A 15268-nucleotide genomic window follows, 5' to 3' on the forward strand; every position below is an offset into this window, starting at 1 on the left:
AACAAGGAACATGGAACATGAAACATGGAACATGGACCATGGAACATGGAACATAGAACATGGAACATGGAACATGGAACATAGAACATGGAACATGGAACATGAAACATGGAACATGGAACATCGAACATTGAACATAGAACGTGCAACAAGGAACATAGAACATGGAACAAGGAACATGGAACATGGAGCATGAAACATGGAACATGGAACATGGACCATGGAACATGGAACATGGAACATGCAACATGGAATATGGAACATGGACCATTGAACATGAAACATGGAACATGCAACATGGAATATGGAACATGGACCATTGAACATGAAACATGGAACATGGAACATAGAGCATGGAACATAGAACATGGAACATAGAACATAGAGCATTGACCATAGGACATGGAACACGGAACATGGAACATGGAACATGGAACATGGAACATGGAACATGGAACATAGAACATGGAACATGGAACATGGAACATAGAACATGGAACATGGAACATGAAACATGGAACATGGAACATGGAACATGGAACAAGGAACATGCAACATGGAACATGGAACAAGGACCATTGAACATGGAACATGGAACATGGAACATTGACCATGGAACATGGAACATGGAACATGGAACATGGAACATGGAACATGGAACATGGAACATGGAACATGGAACATGGAACATGGAACATGGAACATGGAACATGGAACATGGAACATGCAACATGGAACATGGAACATGGACCATTGAAAATGAAACATGGAACATTGAACATGGAACATGGAACATGGAACATGGAACATTGAACATAAAACATGGAACATGGAACATAGAGCATGGAACATAGAACATGGAACATAGAACATAGAGCATTGACCATAGGACATGGAACATGGAACATGGAACATGGAACATGGAACATAGAACATAGAGCATTGACCATAGGACATGGAACACGGAACATGGAACATGGAACATGGAACATGGAACATGGAACATAGAACATGGAACATGGAACATGGAACATAGAACATGGAACATGGAACATGAAACATGGAACATGGAACATGGAACATGGAACAAGGAACATGCAACATGGAACATGGAACAAGGACCATTGAACATGGAACATGGAACATGGAACATTGACCATTGAACATGGAACATGGAACATGGAACATTGACCATGGAACATGGAACATGGAACATGGAACATGGAACATGGAACATGGAACATGGAACATGGAACATGGAACATGGAACATGGAACATGGAACATGGAACATGGAACATGGAACATGGAACATGGAACATGGAACATGGAACATGGGACATGGAACATGGAACATGGAACATGGAACATGGAACATGCAACATGGAATATGGAACATGGAACATGCAACATGGAATATGGAACATGGACCATTGAACATGAAACATGGAACATTGAACATGGAACATGGAACATGGAACATGGAACATTGAACATAAAACATGGAACATGGAACATAGAGCATGGAACATAGAACATGGAACATAGAACATAGAGCATTAACCATAGGACATGGAACATGGAACATGGAACATGGAACATGGAACATGGAACATGGAACATGGAACATGGAACATGGAACATGGAACATGGAACATGGAACATGGAACATGGAACAAGAAACACGGAACATAGAACAAGGAGAAAGAGCATTGACCAATATGGAACATGGAACAAGGAACATGGAACATGGAACAAGGAACATGGAACATAGAACATGGAACATAGAACATAGAACATGGAACATGGAACATGGAACATGGAACATGGAACATGGAACATGGAACATGGAACATGGAACATGGAACATGGAACATGAAACAAGGAACATGGAACATAGAAATTGGAACAAGGAACACAGAACATGGAACAAGGAACATGGAACATGGAACAAGGAACATGGAACTTGGAACACGGAACAAAGAACAGAGAACATAGAGCATGGAACATAGGACATGGAACATGGAAAATGGAACATGGAACATGGAACATTGACCATGGAGCATGGAACATAAACCATGGAACATGGAACATGGAACATAGAACATGGAACATAGAACATAGAACATGGAACATGGAACATGGAACATGGAACATGGAACATGGAACATGAAACAAGGAACATGGAACATAGAAATTGGAACATGGAACATAGAGCATGGAACATGGAACATGGAACAAGGAACACAGAACATGGAACAAGGAAAATGGAACATGTAACAAGGTACATGGAACTTGGAACATAGAACATGGAGCATGGAACATGGAACATAGAACATGGAACATGGAACATAGATATTGGAACATAGAACATGGAACCTGGAACATGGAACATAGAACATAAGAACATGGAAAATAGAGCATGGAACATGGAACATGGAACAAGGAACACAGAACATGGAACAAGGAACATGGAACAAGGAACAAGGAACATGGAACTTGGAACATGGAACAAAGAACAGGGAACATAGAGCATGGAACATAGGACATGGAACATGGAACATGGAACATGGAACATGGAACATGGAACATGGAACATGGAACATGGAACATGGAACATCGAGCAAGAAACACGGAACATGGAACAAGGACAAAGAGCATTGACCATGGAACATGGAACAAGGAACATGGAACATGGAACAAGGAACATGGAACAAAGAACAGGGAACATAGAGCATGGAACATAGGACATGGAACATGGAACATGGAACATGGAACATGGAACATGGAACATTGACCATGGAGCATGGAACATGGACCATGGAACATGGAACATGGAACATGGAACATGGAACATGGAACATTGAACATGGAACATGGAACATGGAACATGGAACATAGAGCATGGAACATAGAACATGGAACATAGAACATAGAGCATTGACCATAGGACATGGAACATGGAACATGGAACGTGGAACATGGAACATGGAACAAGAAACACAGAACTTGGAACAAGGAACATAGAGCATTGACCATGGAACATGGAACAAGGAACATGGAACATGGAACATGGAACATGGAACATGGAACATGGAACAAGGAACATGGAACATAAAACATGAAACATGGAACAAAGAACATGGAACATGGAACATGGAACATGGAACATTGAACATGGAAAATGGAACATGGAACATAGAGCATGGAACATAGAACATAGAGCATTGACCATAGGACATGAAACATGGAACATGGAACATTGAACATTGAACATGGAACATGAAACATAAAACATGAAACTTGGAACAAAGAACAGGGAACATAGAACATGGACCATGGAACATGGAACATGGAACATGGAACAAGGAACATGGAACATAGAACATGGAACATAGAGCATGGAACATGGAACACGGAACATGGACCATGGAACATGGAACATGGACCATGGAACATAGAACATGGACCATGGAACATGGAACATGGAACATTGACCATGGAACATGGAACATGGAACATGGAACATGGAACAAGGAACATGGAACATAAAACATGAAACATGGAACAAAGAACATGGAACATGGAACATGGAACATGGAACATTGAACATGGAAAATGGAACATGGAACATAGAGCATGGAACATAGAACATAGAGCATTGACCATAGGACATGAAACATGGAACATGGAACATTGAACATTGAACATGGAACATGAAACATAAAACATGAAACTTGGAACAAAGAACAGGGAACATAGAACATGGACCATGGAACATGGAACATGGAACATGGAACAAGGAACATGGAACATAGAACATGGAACATAGAGCATGGAACATGGAACACGGAACATGGACCATGGAACATGGAACATGGACCATGGAACATAGAACATGGACCATGGAACATGGAACATGGAACATTGACCATGGAACATGGAACATGGAACATGGACTATGGAACATGGAACATGGACCATGGAACATAGAACATGGACCATGGAACATGGAACATGGAACATGGACCATGGAACATGAAACATGGACCATGGAACATGGAACATGGAACATGGAACATGGAACATGGAACTTGGAACATGGAACATGCAACATGGAACATGGAACATGGACCATAGATCATGGAACAAGGTACACAGAAAATGGAACAAGGAACATGGAACATGGAACAAGGAACATGGAACATAGAACATGGAACATGGAACATAGAGATTGGAACATTGAACGTGGAACAAGGAACACAGAACATGGAACATGGAACATGAAACATGGAACATGGAACATGGAACATGGAACATGGAACATGGAACATGGAACAAGGAACATGGAACATAGAACATGGAACATAGAACATAGAGCATTGACCATAGGATATGGAACATGGAACATGGAACATGGAACATGGAACATGGAACATGGAACAAGAAACACGGAACATAGAACAAGGAGAAAGGGCATTGACCGTGGAACATGGAACAAGGAACATGGAATATGGAACAAGGAACATGGAACATACAGCATGGAACATGGAACATAGAACATGGAACATAAAACATGAAACATGGAACATGGAACATGGAACATAGAACAAGGAACATGGAACATAGAACATGGAACATAGAGCATGGAACATGGAACACGGAACAAGGTACACAGAAAATGGAACAAGGAACATGGAACATGGAACAAGGAACATGGAACATAGAACATGGAACATGGAACATAGAGATTGGAACATTGAACGTGGAACAAGGAACACAGAACATGGAACAAGGAACATGGAACAAGGAACAAGGTACACAGAAAATGGAACAAGGAACATAGAACATGGAGCATGGAACATGGAACATAGAACATGGAACATGGAACATAGAGATTGGAACATGGAACGTGGAACAAGGAACACAGAACATGGAACATGGAACAAGGAACATGGAACTTGGAACATAGAACATGGAGCATGGAACATGGAACATAGAACATGGAACATGGAACATAGAGATTGGAACATAGAACATGGAACCTGGAACATGGAACATGGAACATAGAGCATGGAACATGGAACATGGAACAAGGAACAAGGAACATGGAACATGGAACATGGAACATGGAACATGGAACATGGAACATGGACCACGGAACATGGAACATGGACCATGGAACATGGAACATGGAACATGGAACTTGGAACATGAAACATGGAACATGGAACATGGAACATGGGACATGGAACATGGGACATGGACCATTGAACATGGAACATGGAACATGGAACATTGACCATGGAACATGGAACATGGAACATGGAACATTGACCATGAAACATGGAACATGGAACATGGACCATGGAACATGGAGCATGGACCATGGAACATGGAACATGGAACATGGAACATTGACCATGGAACATGGAACATGGAACATGGAACATTGACCATGAAACATGGAACATAGAACATGGACCATGGAACATGGAGCATGGACCATGGAACATGGAACATGGAACATGAAACATGGACCATGGACCATGGAACATGGAACATGGAACATGGACCATGGAACATGGAACATGGAACATGGAACATGGAACATGGAACATGCAACATGGAACATGCAACATGGAATATGGACCATTGAACATGGAACAATGAACATGGAACATGGAACATGGAACATGGAACATGGAACATGGAACATGGAACATGGAACATGGAACATGGAACAAGGAACATGGAACAAAGAGCATGGAACACGGAACATGGAACATGGAACATGGAACATGAAACATGGAACATGGAACATGGAACATGGAACAAGGAACACAGAACATGGAACAAGGAACATGGAACATGTAAACAAGGAACATGGAACTTGGAACATAGAACATGGAGCATGGAACATGGAACATAGAACATGGAACATGGAACATGGAACATGGAACAAGGAACATGGAACATAGAACATGGAACATGGAACATAGAGCATGGAACTTGGAACATCGAACATTGAACATAGAACGTGCAACAAGGAACATAGAACATGGAACAAGGAACATGGAATATGGAGCATGGAACATGGAACATGGACCATGGAACATGGAACATGGATTATAAAACATGGAACATGGAACGTGGAACATGGAACATTTAACATGGAACATGGAACATGCAACATGGAACATGGAACAAGGACCATTGAACATGGAACATGGAACATGGAACATTGACCATGGAACATGGAAAATGGAACATGGAACATGGAACATGGAACATGGAACATGGAACATGGAACATGGAACATGGAACATGGAACATGGAACATGGGACATGGAACATGGAACATGGAACATGGAACATGCAACATGGAATATGGAACATGGACCATTGAACATGAAACATGGAACACGGAACATGGAACATGGAACATGGAACATGGAACATGGAACATTGAACATAAAACATGGAACATGGAACATAGAGCATGGAACATAGAACATGGAACATAGAACATAGAGCATTGACCATAGGACATGGAACATGGAACATGGAACATGGAACATGGAACATGGAACAAGAAACACGGAACAGAGAACAAGGAGAAAGAGCATTGACCAATATGGAACATGGAACAAGGAACATGGAACATGGAACAAGGAACATGGAACATAGAACATGGAACATAGAACATAGAACATGGAACATGGAACATGGAACATGGAACATGGAACATGGAACATGGAACATGGAACATGAAACAAGGAACATGGAACATAGAAATTGGAACATGGAACATAGAGCATGGAACATGGAACATGGAACATGGAACATGGAACATGGAACAAGAAACACGGAACATAGAACAAGGAGAAAGAGCATTGACCAATATGGAACATGGAACAAGGAACATGGAACATGGAACAAGGAATATGGAACATAGAACATGGAACATCGAACATAGAACATGGAACATGGAACATGGAACATGGAACATGGAACATGGAACATGGAACATGAAACAAGGAACATGGAACATAGAAATTGGAACATGGAACATAGAGCATGGAACATGGAACATGGAACAAGGAACACAGAACATGGAACAAGGAACATGGAACATGGAACAAGGAACATGGAACTTGGAACATAGAACATGGAGCATGGAACATGGAACATAGAACATGGAACATGGAACATAGATATTGGAACATAGAACATGGAACCTGGAACATAGAACATAAGAACATGGAACATAGAGCATGGAACATGGAACATGGAACAAGGAACACAGAACATGGAACAAGGAACATGGAACATGGAACAAGGAACATGGAACTTGGAACATGGAACAAAGAACAGGGAACATAGAGCATGGAACATAGGACATGGAACATGGAACATGGAACATGGAACATGGAACATGGAACATAGAGCATGAAACATAGAACATGGAACATGGAACATGGAACAAAGAACAGGGAACATAGAGCATGGAACATAGGACATAGAATATGGAACATGGAACATGGAACATGGAACATTGACCATGGAGCATGGAACATGGACCATGGAACATGGAACATTGAACATGGAACATGGAACATGGAACATGGAACATGGAACATGGACCATAGAACATGGAACATGTAACATGGAACATGGAACATAGAACATGGAACATGGAACATGGAACATGGAACATGGAACATGGAACATGGAACATGGAACATGGAACATGGAACATTGAACATGGAACATGGAACATGGAACATGGAACATGGAACATGGAACATAGAGCATGAAACATAGAACATGGAACATAGAACATAGAGCATTGACCATAGGACATGGAACATGGAACATGGAACATGGAACGTGGAACATGGAACATGGAACAAGAAACACAGAACTTGGAACAAGGAACATAGAGCATTGACCATGGAACATGGAACAAGAAACATGGAACATGGAACATGGAACATGGAACATGGATCAAGGAACATGGAACATAAAACATGAAACATGGAACAAAGAACGTGGAACATGGAACATGGAACATGGAACATTGAACATGGAAAATGGAACATGGAACATAGAGCATGGAACATAGAACATAGAGCATTGACCATAGGACATGAAACGTGGAACATGGAACATGGAACATGGAACATGGAACATAAAACATGAAACTTGGAACAAAGAACAGGGAACATAGAACATAGAGCATGGAACATAGGACATGGAACATGGAACATGGAACATGGAACATGGAACATTGACCATGGAACATGGAACATGGAACATGGACCATGGAACATGGAACATGGACCATGGAACATAGAACATGGACCATGGAACATGGAACATGGAACATGGACCATGGAACATGAAACATGGCCCATGGAACATGGAACATGGAACATGGAACATGGAACTTGGAACATGGAACATGCAACATGGAACATGGAACATGGACCATAGATCATGGAACATGGAACATGGAACATGGAACATGGAACATGGAACATGAAACATTGAACATAGAACATGGAACATGGAACATGGAACATGGAACATGGAACATGGAACATCGAACAAGAAACACGGAACATAGAACAAGGACAAAGAGCATTGACCATGGAACATGGAACAAGGAACATGGAACATGGAACAAGGAACATGGAACAAAGAACAGGGAACATAGAGCATGGAACATAGAACATGGAACATGGAACATGGAACATGGAACATGGAACATGGAACATGGAACATGGAACATTGACCATGGAGCATGGAACATGGACCATGGAACATGGAACATGGAACATGGAACATAGAACATAGAACATGGAACATGGAACATGAAACATGGAACATAAAACATGGAACATAGAACATAGAGCATTGACCATAGGATATGGAACATGGAACATGGAACATGGAACATGGAACATGGAACAAGAAACACGGAACATAGAACAAGGAGAAAGAGCATTGACCAATATGGAACATGGAACAAGGAACATGGAACATGGAACAAGGAACATGGAACATGGAACAAGGAACATGGAACATAGAGCATGGAACATGGAACATAGAACATGGAACATGGAACATGGAACATGGAACATGGAACATGGAACATGGAACATGGAACATGGAACATAGAAAATGGAACATGGAACATGGAACAAGGAACAGGGAACATAGGACATGGAACATGGAACATAGAGCATGGAACATGGAACATGGAACAAGGAACACAGAACATGGAACAAGGAACATGGAACATGGAACAAGGAACATGGAACAAGGAACATGGAACAAGGAACATGGAACATAGAACATGGAACATGGAACATAGAGCATGGAACATGGAACATCGAACATTGAACATAGAACGTGCAACAAGGAACATAGAACATGGAACAAGGAACATGGAATATGGAGCATGGAACATGGAACATGGAACATGGACCATGGAACATGGACCATGGAACATGGAACATGGATTATAAAACATGGACCATGGAACATGGAACATGGATTATAAAACATGGAACATGGAACATGGAACATGGAACATTTAACATGGAACATGGAACATGGAACATGCAACATGGAACATGCAACATGGAACATGGAACAAGGACCATTGAACATGGAACATGGAACATGGAACTTTGACCATGGAACATGGAAAATGGAACATGGAACATGGAACATGGAACATGGAACATGGAACATGGAACATGGAACATGGAACATGGAACATGGAACATGGAACATGGGACATGGAACATGGAACATGGAACATGGAACATGCAACATGGAATATGGAACATGGACCATTGAACATGAAACATGGAACACGGAACATGGAACATGGAACATGGAACATGAAACATGGAACATTGAATATAAAACATGGAACATGGAACATAGAGCATGGAACATAGAACATGGAACATAGAACATAGAGCATTGACCATAGGACATGGAACATGGAACATGGAACATGGAACATGGAACATGGAACATGGAACAAGAAACACGGAACAGAGAACAAGGAGAAAGAGCATTGACCAATATGGAACATGGAACAAGGAACATGGAACATGGAACAAGGAACATGGAACATAGAACATGGAACATAGAAATTGGAACATGGAACATAGAGCATGGAACATGGAACATGGAACATGGAACATGGAACATGGAACATGGAACAAGAAACACGGAACATGGAACATGGAACATGGAACAAGAAACACGGAACATAGAACAAGGAGAAAGAGCATTGACCAATATGGAACATGGAACAAGGAACATGGAACATGGAACAAGGAATATGGAACATAGAACATGGAACATCGAACATAGAACATGGAACATGGAACATGGAACATGGAACATGGAACATGGAACATGGAACATGAAACAAGGAACATGGAACATAGAAATTGGAACATGGAACATAGAGCATGGAACATGGAACATAGAAATTGGAACATGGAACATAGAGCATGGAACATGGAACATGGAACAAGGAACACAGAACATGGAACAAGGAACATGGAACATGGAACATGGAACATAGAACATGGAACATGGAACATAGATATTGGAACATAGAACATGGAACCTGGAACATAGAACATAAGAACATGGAACATAGAGCATGGAACATGGAACATGGAACAAGGAACACAGAACATGGAACAAGGAACATGGAACATGGAACAAGGAACATGGAACTTGGAACATGGAACAAAGAACAGGGAACATAGAGCATGGAACATAGGACATGGAACATGGAAAATGGAACATGGAACATGGAACATTGACCATGGAGCATGGAACATGGACCATGGAACATGGAACATGGAACATAGAACATGGAACATAGAACATAGAACATGGAACATGGAACATGGAACATGGAACATGGAACATGAAACAAGGAACATGGAACATAGAAATTGGAACATGGAACATAGAGCATGGAACATGGAACATGGAACAAGGAACACAGAACATGGAACAAGGAACATGGAACATGGAACATGGAACAAGGAACATGGAACTTGGAACATAGAACATGGAGCATGGAACATGGAACATAGAACATGGAACATGGAACATAGATATTGGAACATAGAACATGGAACCTGGAACATGGAACATAGAACATAAGAACATGGAAAATAGAGCATGGAACATGGAACATGGAACAAGGAACACAGAACATGGAACAAGGAACATGGAACAAGGAACTTGGAACATGGAACAAAGAACAGGGAACATAGAGCATGGAACATAGGACATGGAACATGGAACATGGAACATGGAACATGGAACATGGAACATGGAACATGGAACAAGAAACACGGAACATAGAACAAGGAGAAAGAGCATTGACCAATATGGAACATGGAACAAGGAACATGGAACATGGAACAAGGAACATGGAACATGGAACAAGGAACATGGAACATAGAGCATGGAACATGGAACATAGGACATGGAACATGGAACATGGAACATGGAACATGGAACATGGAACATGGAACATGGAACATAGAAAATGGAACATGGAACATGGAACAAGGAACAGGGAACATAGGACATGGAACATGGAACATAGAGCATGGAACATGGAACATGGAACAAGGAACACAGAACATGGAACAAGGAACATGGAACATGGAACAAGGAACATGGAACAAGGAACATGGAACAAGGAACATGGAACATAGAACATGGAACATGGAACATAGAGCATGGAACATGGAACATCGAACATTGAACATAGAACGTGCAACAAGGAACATAGAACATGGAACAAGGAACATGGAATATGGAGCATGGTACATGGAACATGGAACATGGACCATGGAACATGGACCATGGAACATGGAACATGGATTATAAAACATGGAACATGGAACATGGAACATGGAACATTTAACATGGAACATGGAACATGGAACATGCAACATGGAACATGGAACAAGGACCATTGAACATGGAACATGGAACATGGAACATTGACCATGGAACATGGAAAATGGAACATGGAACATGGAACATGGAACATGGAACATGGAACATGGAACATGGAACATGGAACATGGAACATGGAACATGGAACATGGAACATGGAACATGGAACATGGAACATGGAACATGGGACATGGAACATGGAACATGGAACATGGAACATGCAACATGGAATATGGAACATGGACCATTGAACATGAAACATGGAACACGGAACATGGAACATGGAACATGGAACATGAAACATGGAACATTGAACATAAAACATGGAACATGGAACATAGAGCATGGAACATAGAACATGGAACATAGAACATAGAGCATTGACCATAGGACATGGAACATGGAACATGGAACATGGAACATGGAACATTGAACAAGAACCACGGAACAGAGAACAAGGAGAAAGAGCATTGACCAATATGGAACATGGAACAAGGAACATGGAACATGGAACAAGGAACATGGAACATAGAACATGGAACATAGAACATAGAACATGGAACATGGAACATGGAACATGGAACATGGAACATGGAACATGGAACATGAAACAAGGAACATGGAACATAGAAATTGGAACATGGAACATAGAGCATGGAACATGGAACATGGAACATGGAACATGGAACATGGAACATGGAACAAGAAACACGGAACATAGAACAAGGAGAAAGAGCATTGACCAATATGGAACATGGAACAAGGAACATGGAACATGGAACAAGGAATATGGAACATAGAACATGGAACATCGAACATAGAACATGGAACATGGAACATGGAACATGGAACATGGAACATGGAACATGGAACATGGAACATGGAACATGGAACATGAAACAAGGAACATGGAACATAGAAATTGGAACATGGAACATAGAGCATGGAACATGGAACATGGAACAAGGAACACAGAACATGGAACAAGGAACATGGAACATGGAACAAGGAACATGGAACTTAGAACATAGAACATGGAGCATGGAACATGGAACATAGAACATGGAACATGGAACATAGATATTGGAACATAGAACATGGAACCTGGAACATAGAACATAAGAACATGGAACATAGAGCATGGAACATGGAACATGGAACAAGGAACACAGAACATGGAACAAGGAACATGGAACATGGAACAAGGAACATGGAACTTGGAACATGGAACAAAGAACAGGGAACATAGAGCATGGAACATAGGACATGGAACATGGAAAATGGAACATGGAACATGGAACATTGACCATGGAGCATGGAACATGGACCATGGAACATGGAACATGGAACATAGAACATGGAACATAGAACATAGAACATGGAACATGGAACATGGAACATGGAACATGGAACATGGAACATGAAACAAGGAACATGGAACATAGAAATTGGAACATGGAACATAGAGCATGGAACATGGAACATGGAACATGGAACACAGAACATGGAACAAGGAACATGGAACATGGAACATGGAACAAGGAACATGGAACTTGGAACATAGAACATGGAGCATGGAACATGGAACATAGAACATGGAACATGGAACATAGATATTGGAACATAGAACATGGAACCTGGAACATGGAACATAGAACATAAGAACATGGAAAATAGAGCATGGAACATGGAACATGGAACAAGGAACACAGAACATGGAACAAGGAACATGGAACAAGGAACTTGGAACATGGAACAAAGAACAGGGAACATAGAGCATGGAACATAGGACATGGAACATGGAACATGGAACATGGAACATGGAACATGGAACATGGAACATGGAACAAGAAACACGGAACATAGAACAAGGAGAAAGAGCATTGACCAATATGGAACATGGAACAAGGAACATGGAACATGGAACAAGGAACATGGAACATGGAACAAGGAACATGGAACATAGAGCATGGAACATGGAACATAGGACATGGAACATGGAACATGGAACATGGAACATGGAACATGGAACATGGAACATAGAAAATGGAACATGGAACATGGAACAAGGAACAGGGAACATAGGACATGGAACATGGAACATAGAGCATGGACCATGGAACATGGAACAAGGAACACAGAACATGGAACAAGGAACATGGAACATGGAACAAGGAACATGGAACAAGGAACATGGAACAAGGAACATGGAACATAGAACATGGAACATGGAACATAGAGCATGGAACATGGAACATCGAACATTGAACATAGAACGTGCAACAAGGAACATAGAACATGGAACAAGGAACATGGAATATGGAGCATGGTACATGGAACATGGAACATGGACCATGGAACATGGACCATTGAACATGGAACATGGATTATAAAACATGGAACATGGAACATGGAACATGGAACATTTAACATGGAACATGGAACATGGAACATGCAACATGGAACATGGAACAAGGACCATTGAACATGGAACATGGAACATGGAACATTGACCATGGAACATGGAAAATGGAACATGGAACATGGAACATGGAACATGGAACATGGAACATGGAACATGGAACATGGAACATGGAACATGGAACATGGAACATGGAACATGGAACATGGAACATGGAACATGGGACATGGAACATGGAACATGGAACATGGAACATGCAACATGGAATATGGAACATGGACCATTGAACATGAAACATGGAACACGGAACATGGAACATGGAACATGGAACATGAAACATGGAACATTGAACATAAAACATGGAACATGGAACATAGAGCATGGAACATAGAACATGGAACATAGAACATAGAGCATTGACCATAGGACATGGAACATGGAACATGGAACATGGAACATGGAACATGGAACATTGAACAAGAACCACGGAACAGAGAACAAGGAGAAAGAGCATTGACCAATATGGAACATGGAACAAGGAACATGGAACATGGAACAAGGAACATGGAACATAGAACATGGAACATAGAACATAGAACATGGAACATGGAACATGGAACATGGAACATGGAACATGGAACATGGAACATGAAACAAGGAACATGGAACATAGAAATTGGAACATGGAACATAGAGCATGGAACATGGAACATGGAACATGGAACATGGAACAAGAAACACGGAACATAGAACAAGGAGAAAGAGCATTGACCAATATGGAACATGGAACAAGGAACATGGAACATGGAACAAGGAATATGGA

This window comes from Macrosteles quadrilineatus, unplaced genomic scaffold, assembly GCF_028750875.1.
Source record: "Macrosteles quadrilineatus isolate MER2022 unplaced genomic scaffold, UCM_ALF_1.0 Scaffold_8__2_contigs__length_117827958, whole genome shotgun sequence".
Taxonomy (NCBI): domain Eukaryota; kingdom Metazoa; phylum Arthropoda; class Insecta; order Hemiptera; family Cicadellidae; genus Macrosteles; species Macrosteles quadrilineatus.